The 12,470-nt window shown below is 41.3% G+C and overlaps 1 pseudogene; it reads left to right on the forward strand.

Moving 5' to 3' along the window:
- The first annotated feature begins 3,588 nt into the window (after window positions 1-3,588).
- On the forward strand, window positions 3,589-3,976 carry LOC129667999 (RNA guanine-N7 methyltransferase activating subunit-like; annotated as a pseudogene).
- The last annotated feature ends 8,494 nt before the right edge of the window (window positions 3,977-12,470 follow it).

Below are 12,470 nucleotides of genomic sequence, written 5' to 3' on the forward strand. Positions count from 1 at the left end.
CTTCAGGTTTCACCAGGAGAGAAAGTCTCCATCACCTGCAGGGGCAGTCAAAGCCTCTTCTACACAGATGGAAATCACTGGCTGGCCTTGGGTCCAGCAGAGTCCAGGACAGATCATCAAGGCCCTTATTTACCATCTTCAGTCAGGAATACTTGAGACCCAACCAGATTCATTGTCAGCACATCTGGGACAAACTTCACCATCATTATTGCAGACTTTCAGCCTGAGTATTGCACAGTTTAACACTGTCTTGAAAGACTGAAAAGGCCTCCCACAGTGATTGAGTCCTGAACAATAACTCTCCCAAACCTGCTTTACCCACGTTCCCTAGACTCAGCCACTCCTCTGAGATAAACAGCTGAGAGGCTGCTGTGTGGACAGTGAAAAATAGCTTAACAGCACCAACCCAGACTACTACATGGAATTGTTTTGTCTCCTTAGTCTCTTCTGTGTTCTTCAGTGTTTTTCTAAAAAAAAAAAAAAAAAAAAAAAAAAAAAAAAAAAAAAAAAAAAAAAATAAAAAAAAAAAAAAAAAAAAAAAAAAAAAAAAAAAAAAAAAAAAAAAACATGTGATCAAATAACCTAAAAAAAAAAAAAGACAGAGAGAGAGAGAGAAAAGCAGATTTGAGTAATTCATATTTCTTCTCTCCACAGTTACTCCCTGTCCTCTCCTATGCATCACTTGCTCTTTTAATCTCCTCTGGACACTGGGGCATCTCCATCTCACAATCACTTTCCAGCTTCTCTCAGCCACTCACTTCGGGATAGGCCTTCTTAACCTGAGGCTTTTGTCCTTCATGATTTCGCATCCTGATGGGACCCTATAAGACCACAACTCAGGATTAGGAAAACCATGTCTAGGATGCAGTATTCCCCAGAGTAATAGAAACTCTGCTGTTCCCTTGATTCTTCTACACAGTAAGGGTCTCTAATGAAAAGAAAATAATTTTATCATAGGAAAATTAAGTATTACTGCTAGTATAACAGAAGCTCAATGAAGGAGTCAGCAATAGAAAATTCTACAAGGTCTCATCATGAGGAACAGCATGAACCCTTACATTGGGGATGAATTCATTGGGACTTGGCCATGCCTTTTGACTTCACACTGGACTTATATATTTAGGAATACAATTACTCTCTGTGCCCTGTACCATTTAGTATTTTTTGTCAACTTGACACAGCTGGAAAGAAGAACCTTAATTGAGGTATGGCTTCCAAGACATTGCACATAGACAAATCATTTTTAATAAATGACTGTTATGGAAGGGTCAAGGACACCATAGGTGGGGTCATTCCTTGGTGATGAGCCTGGCAGTTGGAAGAAAGCAAGCCTGGCAAGCCATGGAGATCAAGCCAGTAATAGTGTCTTTCTTTCATGCTTCCTGCCTCTGCTCTATTGTGGAGCTCCTGCCCTAACTTCCCTCAAAGAAGGGCTGTGATCAATACTTGTAAGCCAAATAAACCTTTTCTTCTCCAACTTGCATTTGTTCATGATGTTTATTACAGTGATAGAAAGTAAACTAGGACACTATCCAAAGTAGAGGCACACATGTTATATACTCACTTATAAGTGGATATTAGACATATAATATAGGACAAACACTCTAAAATCTAAGGTACTAAAGAAGCTAAACAGCAGGGGAGATTCTGGGGAAGAGGCTGAAACCTCATTCAGAAGGGTAAACAAGATAGACATCAGAAGTAGGAGAAGACAGGGAACAGGACAGGAGTCCTCCACAGGAGTCACTGGAAGACTCTATCCAGCAGGGTATCAAAGGTCTTGGACTCTTTATTATGAGGTTCTAAAGCTTCTCTCAGCCTATGTGTTGACTACACATAGTGGCGGGAACACGACATGAACTTACACAGAATGAACTTATATGCCACACCAAAATAGTCCTTAACCAGGAGCTACAGGTGAGATGCAAAGTAAATAAACTGTAATTAATGAAAATACAAAGAAAAAAGAAAGGAAAAAAGAAACATGTTTTGCAATGACTGTTTTCAGAGAAAAAATAAAATCAAATTAATTATTTTTTTTTTTTTACTGTCATTAAAACAAACTGACTGCCTACAGATTGGGAAGGAATCCACACTAACCCTTTATCTGACAGAGGGCTAATATCCAGCATATATAAAGAACTAAAGAACCTGAAAAGCAACAAACCAAGTAATCCAATTGAAAAATGGGGAACAGAGCTAAACAGAGAATTCTTGATAGAGGAATATAGAATGGCAGAGAAACACTTAAAGAAATGCTCAACCTCATTAGCAATTAGGGAAATGCAAATCAAAACGACCCTGAGACTTCACCTAACACCCATTAGAATGGCCAAGATGAAAAACTCAAGTGACAACATGTGCTGGAGAGGTTGTGGAGAAAAGGGAACCCTCCTCCACTGCTGGTGGGAATGTAAACTGGTACAACCACTCTGGAAATCAATCCCGCGCTTTCTCAGACAACTAGGAATAGCGCTTCCTCGAGATCCAGCCATACCACACTTAGGCATATATCCAAAAGAGGCTCAAGTGTACAATAAGGACATTTGTTCAACCGTGTTTGTAGCAGCTTTATTTGTAATAGCCAGAAGCTGGAAACAGCCCAGATGCCGCTCAAGTGAAGAATGGATGCAGAAATTGTGGTACATCTACACAATGGAGTATTACTCTACAATGAAAAATAAGGAAATCATGAAATTTGCAGGTAAATGGTGGGAATGCAGGTAAAAGAATCATCCTGAGTGAGCTGTCCCAGAAGCAGAAAGACACAAACGGTATATACTCACTCATATAAACATATAATATGGGGTAATCCTACTACAATCTGTACATCTAAAGAAAATAATCAAAAGGGAGGACCCTGACTAAAATGCTCAATCCCCATCCTGAAAGGAAAAGAGGATGGACATCAGAAGAAGAAGAAACCAGGAAACAAGTTAGGAACCTGCCACAGAGGACCTCTAAAAGAGTCTGCCCTGTACACTCTCAAAGCAGATGCTGAGACTTATGGCCAACTGTTGGGCAGTGTGCAAGGAATCTTATGAAAGAAGAGGGAAATAGTAAGATCTTGAGAGGACAGGAACTCCACGAGGAGGGCAACAGAACCAGAAAATTTGAACACAGGGGTCTTTCCAAAGACTCATACTCCAACCAAGTACCAAGCATGGAGATAACCTAGAACCCCTGCACAGATGTAGGGACAGCCTCTGACATAAACTGATTGGCCTGCTCTTTGATCACCTCCCCCTGAGGGGGGAGCAACCTTATCAGGCCACAGAAAATTACAATGCAGCTTCTCCTGATGAGATCTGATAGACTAAGATCAGAAGGAAGGAGACGGGGACCTCCCCTATCAGTGGACTTGGAAAGGGGCATGCATGAAGAGGGGGGAAGGAAGGTGAGATTAGGAGGGGAGGAGGGAGGGATTTATGGGGGGATACAAAGCGAATAAAATGTAATTAATAAAAAAATAAAAATAAAATAAATTCATTTTTTAAAAGTCCTTAACCTGCTGAGTGTTTGGTTACCTAAGAGAGCTGTGTGAGGTGCTGCTGTGTGGACACCCTAGCTCTCTCCTGTACATCCCACAGAAGGATCTTAAAAATTGTACAGAATTTCAACATGAGTGAAACTTCTGAAGTGATTCCAAATTTTGAAGAGATGCTTGCAAGCAGATTCAGACAGGATGACAAAGAGTACCAGGAATACTTGAAACATCCCCCTGAATCCCCTCAAGTGTTGACGAATGGAAGAACAGAGCTGGTGGTCACCAAAGAAATAGAGGCAACTGGCTGCAAGACAACAGACAGTTTAGAGGTAGGGCTAACAGATGAGGATGGCCAAGTGACATTCAATGCAATCAGTGGCATGGATGATCATGCAGTAACAACTATCCACAGCAGAGACCTGAGCCTTACTATTGACAACAGTGCAGACAGTATGGTCTCACCAGCGGCCTCCATATGGTTACTACTGACAGATATTGGCAGTTATTAAAAAGAGACCATTGATTTTGACAAATTGCTAAACATTGGTCTTCTTTTGGTCATAGCTTTTCATTCTATTACCAAGAATGAGTTGATTGTTTAGAACTTGAAATTTGAAATTCTTTTATTTTACTAGGAGTTTAATGATTGATAGGAATAAATCTACCAAGTGTGAATTATACTGATTGATATTATATTAAATACAGTTTTCTTTTATGATTTAGTAGTGTTTGAGTTTGGTCTTTGGCCTCTAGGGTTGTTGTATATCACAAAAATAAAAGTTTTTAACCTGAAAAAAAAGTCCTTAGCCAACATTTCCTTATTCACAACGTGAAACACTTAATTATCTTCTAATATGTTAAATAGTATTCATCTGAGTTATCAATTTGTAGGTACCCCTTGAAGCTGTGCAACCAAAGCAACTTTCTTGGCAACAAATTGAGCTTTGGGGGAGTTAAGGAATTTGCCTAATGTCACACACAATTCAAAAGATGCACAATCAAGATTTCAAACCAGTGCCTGAATTGTGGTTTTGTTCTTCATCCTCAGATTCTGACATCTATAAAAACATGCTGGCCAGAAAATGCTACTGAAAACATACCCATCATTAGGTTTCTGGATGTGAATAAGGACATTAGCATGTGGGTGGCATGCACAGGACTCCATTCCACTATAAAAATTTCAGAACACCCATGCTTACAGTATGATCTTGACTGTGTGAATTGGCCAATATTAGTTCCTAAGAAGTTATTGTTTGCTAATGTACAGACTGGCCTGTATGCTCTCTAGACCACAAGCCAGCCTGGCTAGCTGACTGACTCTGCTCACAATCACTACGTAAATGACAAAGAGTTATGTTGATAAAGCTGACTTGGTTAGGTTAACATGGCTATGATGAAATCAATGGCCAAGGCAGTGTTTAGAAGAAAGCATTTAATTGAGGGTTTGCTCACAGTTGCAGAAGGTTAATCCATGGCCATCATGGCCAGAGCATTGTGGCAGGCAAGAATGGTTCCTAAGGACTTATATCCTGATCCATGGGCAGCAGCCAAGAGAGACACTCTGGGCCTATCAGTGGGTTTTTGAAACTTCAAAACTTACTCCAAATGACACAGCTCTTCCAAAAAGGCCACACCTCTCCAACAAAGTCATGCCTCCTAATCCTTCCTAAACAGTCCACCAAGTGCAAAACAAGACAAATCCAATATATAAGCCTATTGGGAAGGGGAGGTGTCTCATTCAAACCACACAAATTCTTTCATATTTTCCTTGAAATTATTATGATGCTTAAAGAAAATCTGTTTTATGCTGGGCATCCATCTTGGTGCCCATTAGCTATTTTTCTGACCCCAGTCCTTGGAAGATAATTTCCCCGTAATTCAGATTCTGTGACCCCCCCCCACAATAATGTACAGACATGACCTTCTACTTGTTATGATATGACTTACTACATTTTGCCTTTTGTAACCTGCTTGTGCACACAGTCAAGGACTACTTTGGTGTTGCCTTGACTACTTAATCTTGGCAGACAAGCTCCCTGCTGGCTTGTGCAAGCACTCAAGGTCTTCTTGGGGTTCTTTCCTTTAAAAATTCTTTCCTCATGCCCCCCTTCACACAGCAGCTGCAAGTTTGCCTTAGAGCGTGTTATCCAGCTAGCAGTAATCAATAAGCCTTTGGATTATAAATAGATTGAGTCTATCATCTTTTCCCAAAGATTAGAAACCCCATAAATTAATGCATAGACTAGTGCCTACTGATCATCTCACATGCAATATCTCAGAATAAATTTTTCTTCAAAAACCATGCTAACCTCCCCTATCAGTGGACTTGGGGAGTGTCATGCATGCAGAAAGGGGAGGGAGGGTGGGATCGGCAGGGGAGGAGGGAGGGGCTTATGGGGGGATACAAAATGAATAAAGTGTAATTAAAAAATTAATATTAAAAAAAAAAAACAAAAACCATGCTATGAAGGTCTCTAATGAAACCTAGAAGCTGGAAATACCCTCATAAGAAATTTATGACTTAACATACATTTGTCTTTGAATTGGCTTCCAGAGCTCAATTTCAAATTCAATCACAATTTTTTAAATATTTTCTTTTATGATGGGATGGAATAAGGTGGGGATCAAATAGGATACTAATTTATAAGCCAGGCTGGCCTCAAACTTTCACTCTCCTGCTCAGCTCCTCAAGAGTTGGGGTTACAGGTATGCAGCTCTATGTCATACCAAAAAACAAAACCACAATGTAGAGTATATAATTCAATGTGTTTGGTAAAGTGTATTGCTAAGTATACAAAACTATTCAAGACAGAAGCTATAGGAGAGGTCCAAGATGGCAACAATCAGCATGCACCATATCTAAGTGGCACAGGATCCAAAACTCCAAAATTGGTGAGTGGAGGGACAGCTGAATCCAGAACACCAACACTGAGCCTTCCTGGGGGAGAGGAGACAAAGTGTGAGCTGGGTCACATTGGATCCAGGTAACCCATAGACATCTCCAGGAACTGAGAGTGGTAAATATTCAACTCACCCACACTTCCCTTTGCCCCAAACACAGGCCTCCCTGCTCAGCTGAGGCCTCAGTGGTTGCCCCAAGCACGACTTCCTGCACTCAGTGACTGAAAAACTGAAAGGGCACAGGCAGTCCTCCCAGGGCTGCAGCTTCAGCAAGACAGCAGCTAGTTCAAGAACAAACCTCTATGCTCTGGTGCTCCATGATGAAATGGTGCAGGTAGGCCTCCTAGGGCTGTGGCTACAGCAGGGCAGCTGCTACTCCAAGCATGAACCTCCATACTTGGTGACTGAGACTGCAGATGCAGTTAACCCAAGTACAGGGCTCACTCCATGGCTGCCAAATAGTGAACACCACTGAGCCTATTGCTCTCCTTTACTCTCAGTAGCCCCTGCAGACCAAAATCTGAGAGTAGAGAGCAGGGGGAAACCCTGTGCTTTCTGATTAGGTCTGAGCAAAATTGAGTGCATCTTTAAATGAGTGATTGCAGAACCCCAGATCCAAGGTCTCTTTATGGTAGCAGCCAGACATATGAACCCTTCTATTCATACCTCCACTGAGGGCAACATAGGGATTCTTGAGACAGCATTCTCAACATTGAAACTCCTGTTCTCCTCAGTTCTGTGGGTCTAACTGTGGAATCCAGACAACAAATTTCTGGAGTCCAGACAGATCTAAATACCATAAGGACAGTAAAAAAGGCCTGTAGGTCACTAGGTATTCAGGTCACCTGCACATGCACATTGCACCCACAAACAGTGCCAGCATCCCCTCCTCTGTTTAAGCTCCATCCTACCAGACATCTACATGCTTTAGCACACTGTGCTCCAAGAAACACTTCTATGCACATTCCTGCCCTTGAGCACATGTGCCTGTGACATTGTTCCCTTAGCTACAGCCTAAACACCAACATCTATTCTCAAACAAGTGGACTTCTCTCATCTTCCTGAAGAATATTCCAAACCCTAGAGACAGACAGAACCAGTCTAAAGTACAAACTCCAGGAATAAACAATTAAATTTTCAGATAAGCAGATGGCTAGAAGTTGGCATAACACACATCAAACAAAAATCAGTACAGCTTGACTTCATCAGCAATCCCCAAAATCAATGGATATTTTAATTCATCAGAAACACAGGAAAATTATTTTGAAGCAATGCTTATCCAGTTATTAGAGGAACATACAGAGGAAACGAACAAAGCTCTCAAGAAATATAGGCAAATGCAGCCAAACAACTAGAAGCACAGGTAGAGGCACAAGTAGTGGCATATAGAGAGGAACCAAACAAAAAATTAGAGGCCATCATGAAAAAGACAGGAATTTACATTCAAGAAGATGAAGAAAATGGTGCAAGACATGAAAACAGAATTAGAATCAATAAAGAAAACACAAACAGAAAACCCTGGAGCTGCACAACTTAGAGAAAAGATCAGGAACCACAAAGGTAAGCATCACCAATAGAATACAAGAGATGAAAGAGAAAATCTCAGGTGCTAAAGATACAAGTGCAGAAATTGATACATCTCTCAAAGAAAAAGTAAAGTCAGAAAAGTTTCAATCAGAAAGTACCCAAGAAAGCAAGGATGCCACAAAAAGACAAAATCTAATAATAATAGGAATAGAAAAAAAAAAAAAAGATTCCTGCTTCCAAGGTTAGAAAATATTTTCAAGAAAATCATAGAAGGAAAATTTCCCAACTTAAAGAAAAAGATGTCTATTAATATCCAAGAGGCATATAGAACCCCAAATAGACTAGACCAGAGAAGAAAATCCTCATGTCAGATAATAGTCAAAACATTAAATCTGCAGAACAAAGAAAAAATATTAAAAGCAGCAAGGGAAAAAGGCCAAAAAACACATGAAGGTAGATGTATTAAATCACTCCATACTTGAAGGGCAGAGCCAAGATGGCGACTAGCACACACAGCTTCTGAGCTGTGGAAGAACAGAATGTCTGAGTTGGTGAATAGAAGGACCTCTGAACCCAGGAAAACAATGGTGAGGCTTTCTAAACAACAGGAAACATTGCATGAGGTGAGAACTTTGGTCTCGGGGTCACCTGGGGACTTGTTTGGGGAAGGAGAGAAATGATCCTTTGATCTCCCAACACTCCCCTCTCTCAGACCTCCCTCCTCCTCAGCACAGCAGACTCAGCGAGATTCTGAGTGCAGACCTAACTGCCTGGGGTCTGCAGTGGCTGAGGTGGAGCTCCTAGCCTTTTAGCAGCAACTGCCAGCTGTACCAGTCTTGGCATCCCAGACCTGATCAGCGGCACCATCCTCCCAGGGCCTGAGTCTGCTAGCCACCATAGTGGCTCCACAGGATCATCCAACCACTGACTGTATGGCCCACCCAATCCCACAGTGACAGAGAATACCCTATATACTCACCAAAACCAGGCAGAAATGCCATACAAGCTAGACACACCAGGTGCTGGGCCTCCCAAGCTTGGAGAGCACAGTGGAGAGCCCTTAGGACTTCCCAGAAAGCATCTGGACTGGCAACCCAGGCTCAGCTACAGCAGGACTTCCTAACCTGGTGGCAGAGCAGCACTGAGCTGGCAGGACACATCAGTCTTCTAGCTTAAGACCAACCAGGGACAAACAAGAAAGCAGAGAGCCTGATTACCCTGATCCCTGCTAATGTGACCACCTTGAGAGTATGTACGGCCTTGCGTGTCTGCAGAGCCCCAGATCCACACCCCTTCTAAAGTAGAAGCCAAGCATTGGTCCCCTCCCACCCACATACCCACTGTGGAATACAGAGGGTCACTTGGGACATTGAGGCCCCTGCACTGTGGGTCCAGACCCCCGGCACCATCATCCCAGAGTCTTGGGTCTGCTAGCCAACATACTGGCCCTGCAGGGTCACTCAGTCACTGACTGCACAACCCGCCCAATCCCTCAGTGACAGATTACACTATATGCCCACAAAAGCCAAACAGACCCGCCATACAAGCTAAGCACACCAGGCACTGGGCCTCCCAGGGTTGGAGAGTATAGTGAAGGGCCCCTAGGTCTTACCAGAAAATATCTGGACTGGCATCCCGGTCTCCAACTACAGCGGGACCTCCAAACCTGGCAGTGACAGCAGCATTGAGCTGGCGAAGCACATCAAACAAGCAGAGCCAAAACAGAGAGCAGAGAGCTTGGATACCCCGATCCCTGTCAAGTGACCTGCCTGAGAGTGAGTGCACCCTTGAGAATCTGCAGAGCCCCAGATCTAGGGTCCTTATAAAACAGAAGCCAGACATCGAACCGCTCCCACCCACATACCCACTTTGGGAAACAGAGGGTCACTTGGGACATTGAAGCCCCTGCTCTGTGGGTCCAATTGAGGAGTTAAGGCAGTTAATGCCAGAAATTGCACCGTGACTATCACTAGCGCCTGCAACATATACAGTGCAGAGCCCCCACAGACACTCAAGGGTTCAACATTATCTATAACTTTGTCCCCTGAGACACACTTCCATGCACACTTACACACACACACACACACACACACACACACAGGCCTGCATTTCTCCCTTTTGCACCTGCGTACTTTCCAGCTGAGGAGACAGGACCTCTCTCAGCTTCCTGAAAAACTCTCCAGAGAGAGACAGTACCAGTCTGAACTGCAGAACCCAAAAACAAACAGGAAAGGTTTCAGAATAAGCCAATGGCCAGGGGGAGGCGAAAAAACACTTCCAACATAAATCAGGACATCATGACTTCACCAGCAAACCCAAAATTGATGGATACTCCAATTCATCAGAAGCACAGGAAAATGACTTTAAAGCTATGCTTACCCAATTATTTGAGGCTCATAAAGAAGAAGCAAACAACTCCCTCAGAACAATAACCATGCAAATTCAGTCAGTTAAAGAGGAAATGAAGAAATCTTTCCAAGATTTGACCAGTCAATTGGAGGTAAAGAAAGAAGAAAGAGACAAAATTCTTAAAGAAACACAGGCAAACATAGCCAAACAAATAGAGGCACAAGCAGAGATAAAATTAGTGTCATATAGAAAGGAAATGAACAAAAAAATCGAGACCATCATAGAGAGGCAGGAATCCACATTCAAACAGATGAAGGAAATGGTGCAAGGCATGAAAACAGAATTAGAATCAATAAAGAAAACACAAACTGAGAAAACCCTTGAGATGGAGAACTTGGAGAAAAGATCAGAAACCACAAAGGTAAGCATCACCAACAGAATACAAGAGATGGAAGTGAGAATCTCTGGAGCTGACAATACACTCGCAGAAATTGATACTTTTCTCAAAGAAAAAAGTAAAATCAGAAGAGTCCCAAACATAAAATATTAAAGAAATCAAGGACACAATGAAAAGACAAAATCTAAGAATAATAGGAATTGATGAAAAAGAAGACTCCAGGCTCCAAGGTTCAGAAAATAGTTTCAAGAAAATCATCGAAGAAAATTTTTCCAACTTAAAGAAAGAGATGTCCATAAATATACAAGAGGCCTACAGAACATCAAAAAGACTAGAAAAGAAAAGAAACACATCATGTCACATCATAGTTAAAACACTAAATCTACAGAACAAAGAAAAGATATTAAAAGCAGAAAAGAAAAAGGGCCAAGTAACATATGAAGGTAGACCTATCAGAATCACACCAGAGATCACCTAGACAGACACCAAATAGGGAAATAAAAACACTCACAGAATCCCTAAATCAAATGGACCTAATAGACGTCTACAGATTTTTTCACCCAAACTCAAAAGAGTACACCTTCTTTTCAGCAGCACATGGAACCTTCCCCAAAATAGGCCATATAGTGGGTCACAAAGCAAGCCTCAACAAATACAAAAGGATTGAAATAATCCCTTGTATACTATCTGACCACCATGGACTAAAGCTGGACATCAACAACAGAAACAACAAAAAGCCGACATGCACATGGAAACTGAACTACTTACTACTCAATGACAGCTGGGTCAAGGAAGAAATAAAGAAAGAAATTAAAGACTTCCTAGAATTCAATGAAAATTAAGGCACAACATACCCAAATTTATGGGACACATTGAAAGCAGTGCTCAAAGGAAAATTTATAGCACTAAATGCCTGCAAGAAGAAATTCGTAACATCACATACAAACAACTTAATGGCCCAACTGAAAACCCTAGAAAAAAAAGAAGCAGATACACCCAAGAGGAGCAGACGGCTGGAAATAATCAAACTCAGGGCTGAAATCAATCAATTAGAAACAAATAAAATTATCCAAAGAATCAATGAAACAAAAAGCTGGTTCTTTGAGAAAATCAACAAGATAGACAAATCCTTAGCCAAACTAACTAAAAAGCAGAGAGAAACTATCCAAATCAGCAAAATCAGAAATGAAAATGGGGACATAACTACAGACACCGTGGAAATGCAAACAATTATCAGGTCATACTACAAAAACGTATATGGCACAAAATTTGAAAATGTAAATGAAATGGATAATTTTCTTGACAGATTCCATCTAACAAAATTAAGGCAAGATCAGGTAGAAAGACTGAATAACCCTATATCTCCCAAGGAAATTGAAGCAGTCATTAACAGTCTCCCCTCCCAAAAAAGCTCTGGACCAGATGGCTTCAGCACAGAATTCTACAAGACCTTCAAAGAAGTGCTAACACCAATTCTTCTCAAACTATTCCACAAAATAGAAACAGAAGGAACACTACCAAACTCATTCTATGAAGCCACAGTCACCTTATACCTAAACCACACAAAGATCCAACAAAAAAAGAGAACTTCATAACTATTTCTCTTATGAACATTGATGCAAAAATACTCAATAAAATACTTGCAAACCGAATCCAAGAACACATCAAAGATATCATTAACCATGACCAAGTAGGCTTCATCCCAGGCATGCAAGGGTGGTTCAATATACGGAAATCCATCAATGTAATCCACCACATAAACAAAATGAAGGAGAAAAACCACATGATCATCTCCTTAGATGCGAAAAA

The sequence above is a fragment of the Psammomys obesus genome, unplaced genomic scaffold (assembly GCF_907164565.1).
Source record: "Psammomys obesus unplaced genomic scaffold, mPsaObe1.curated_primary_1811, whole genome shotgun sequence".
Taxonomy (NCBI): domain Eukaryota; kingdom Metazoa; phylum Chordata; class Mammalia; order Rodentia; family Muridae; genus Psammomys; species Psammomys obesus.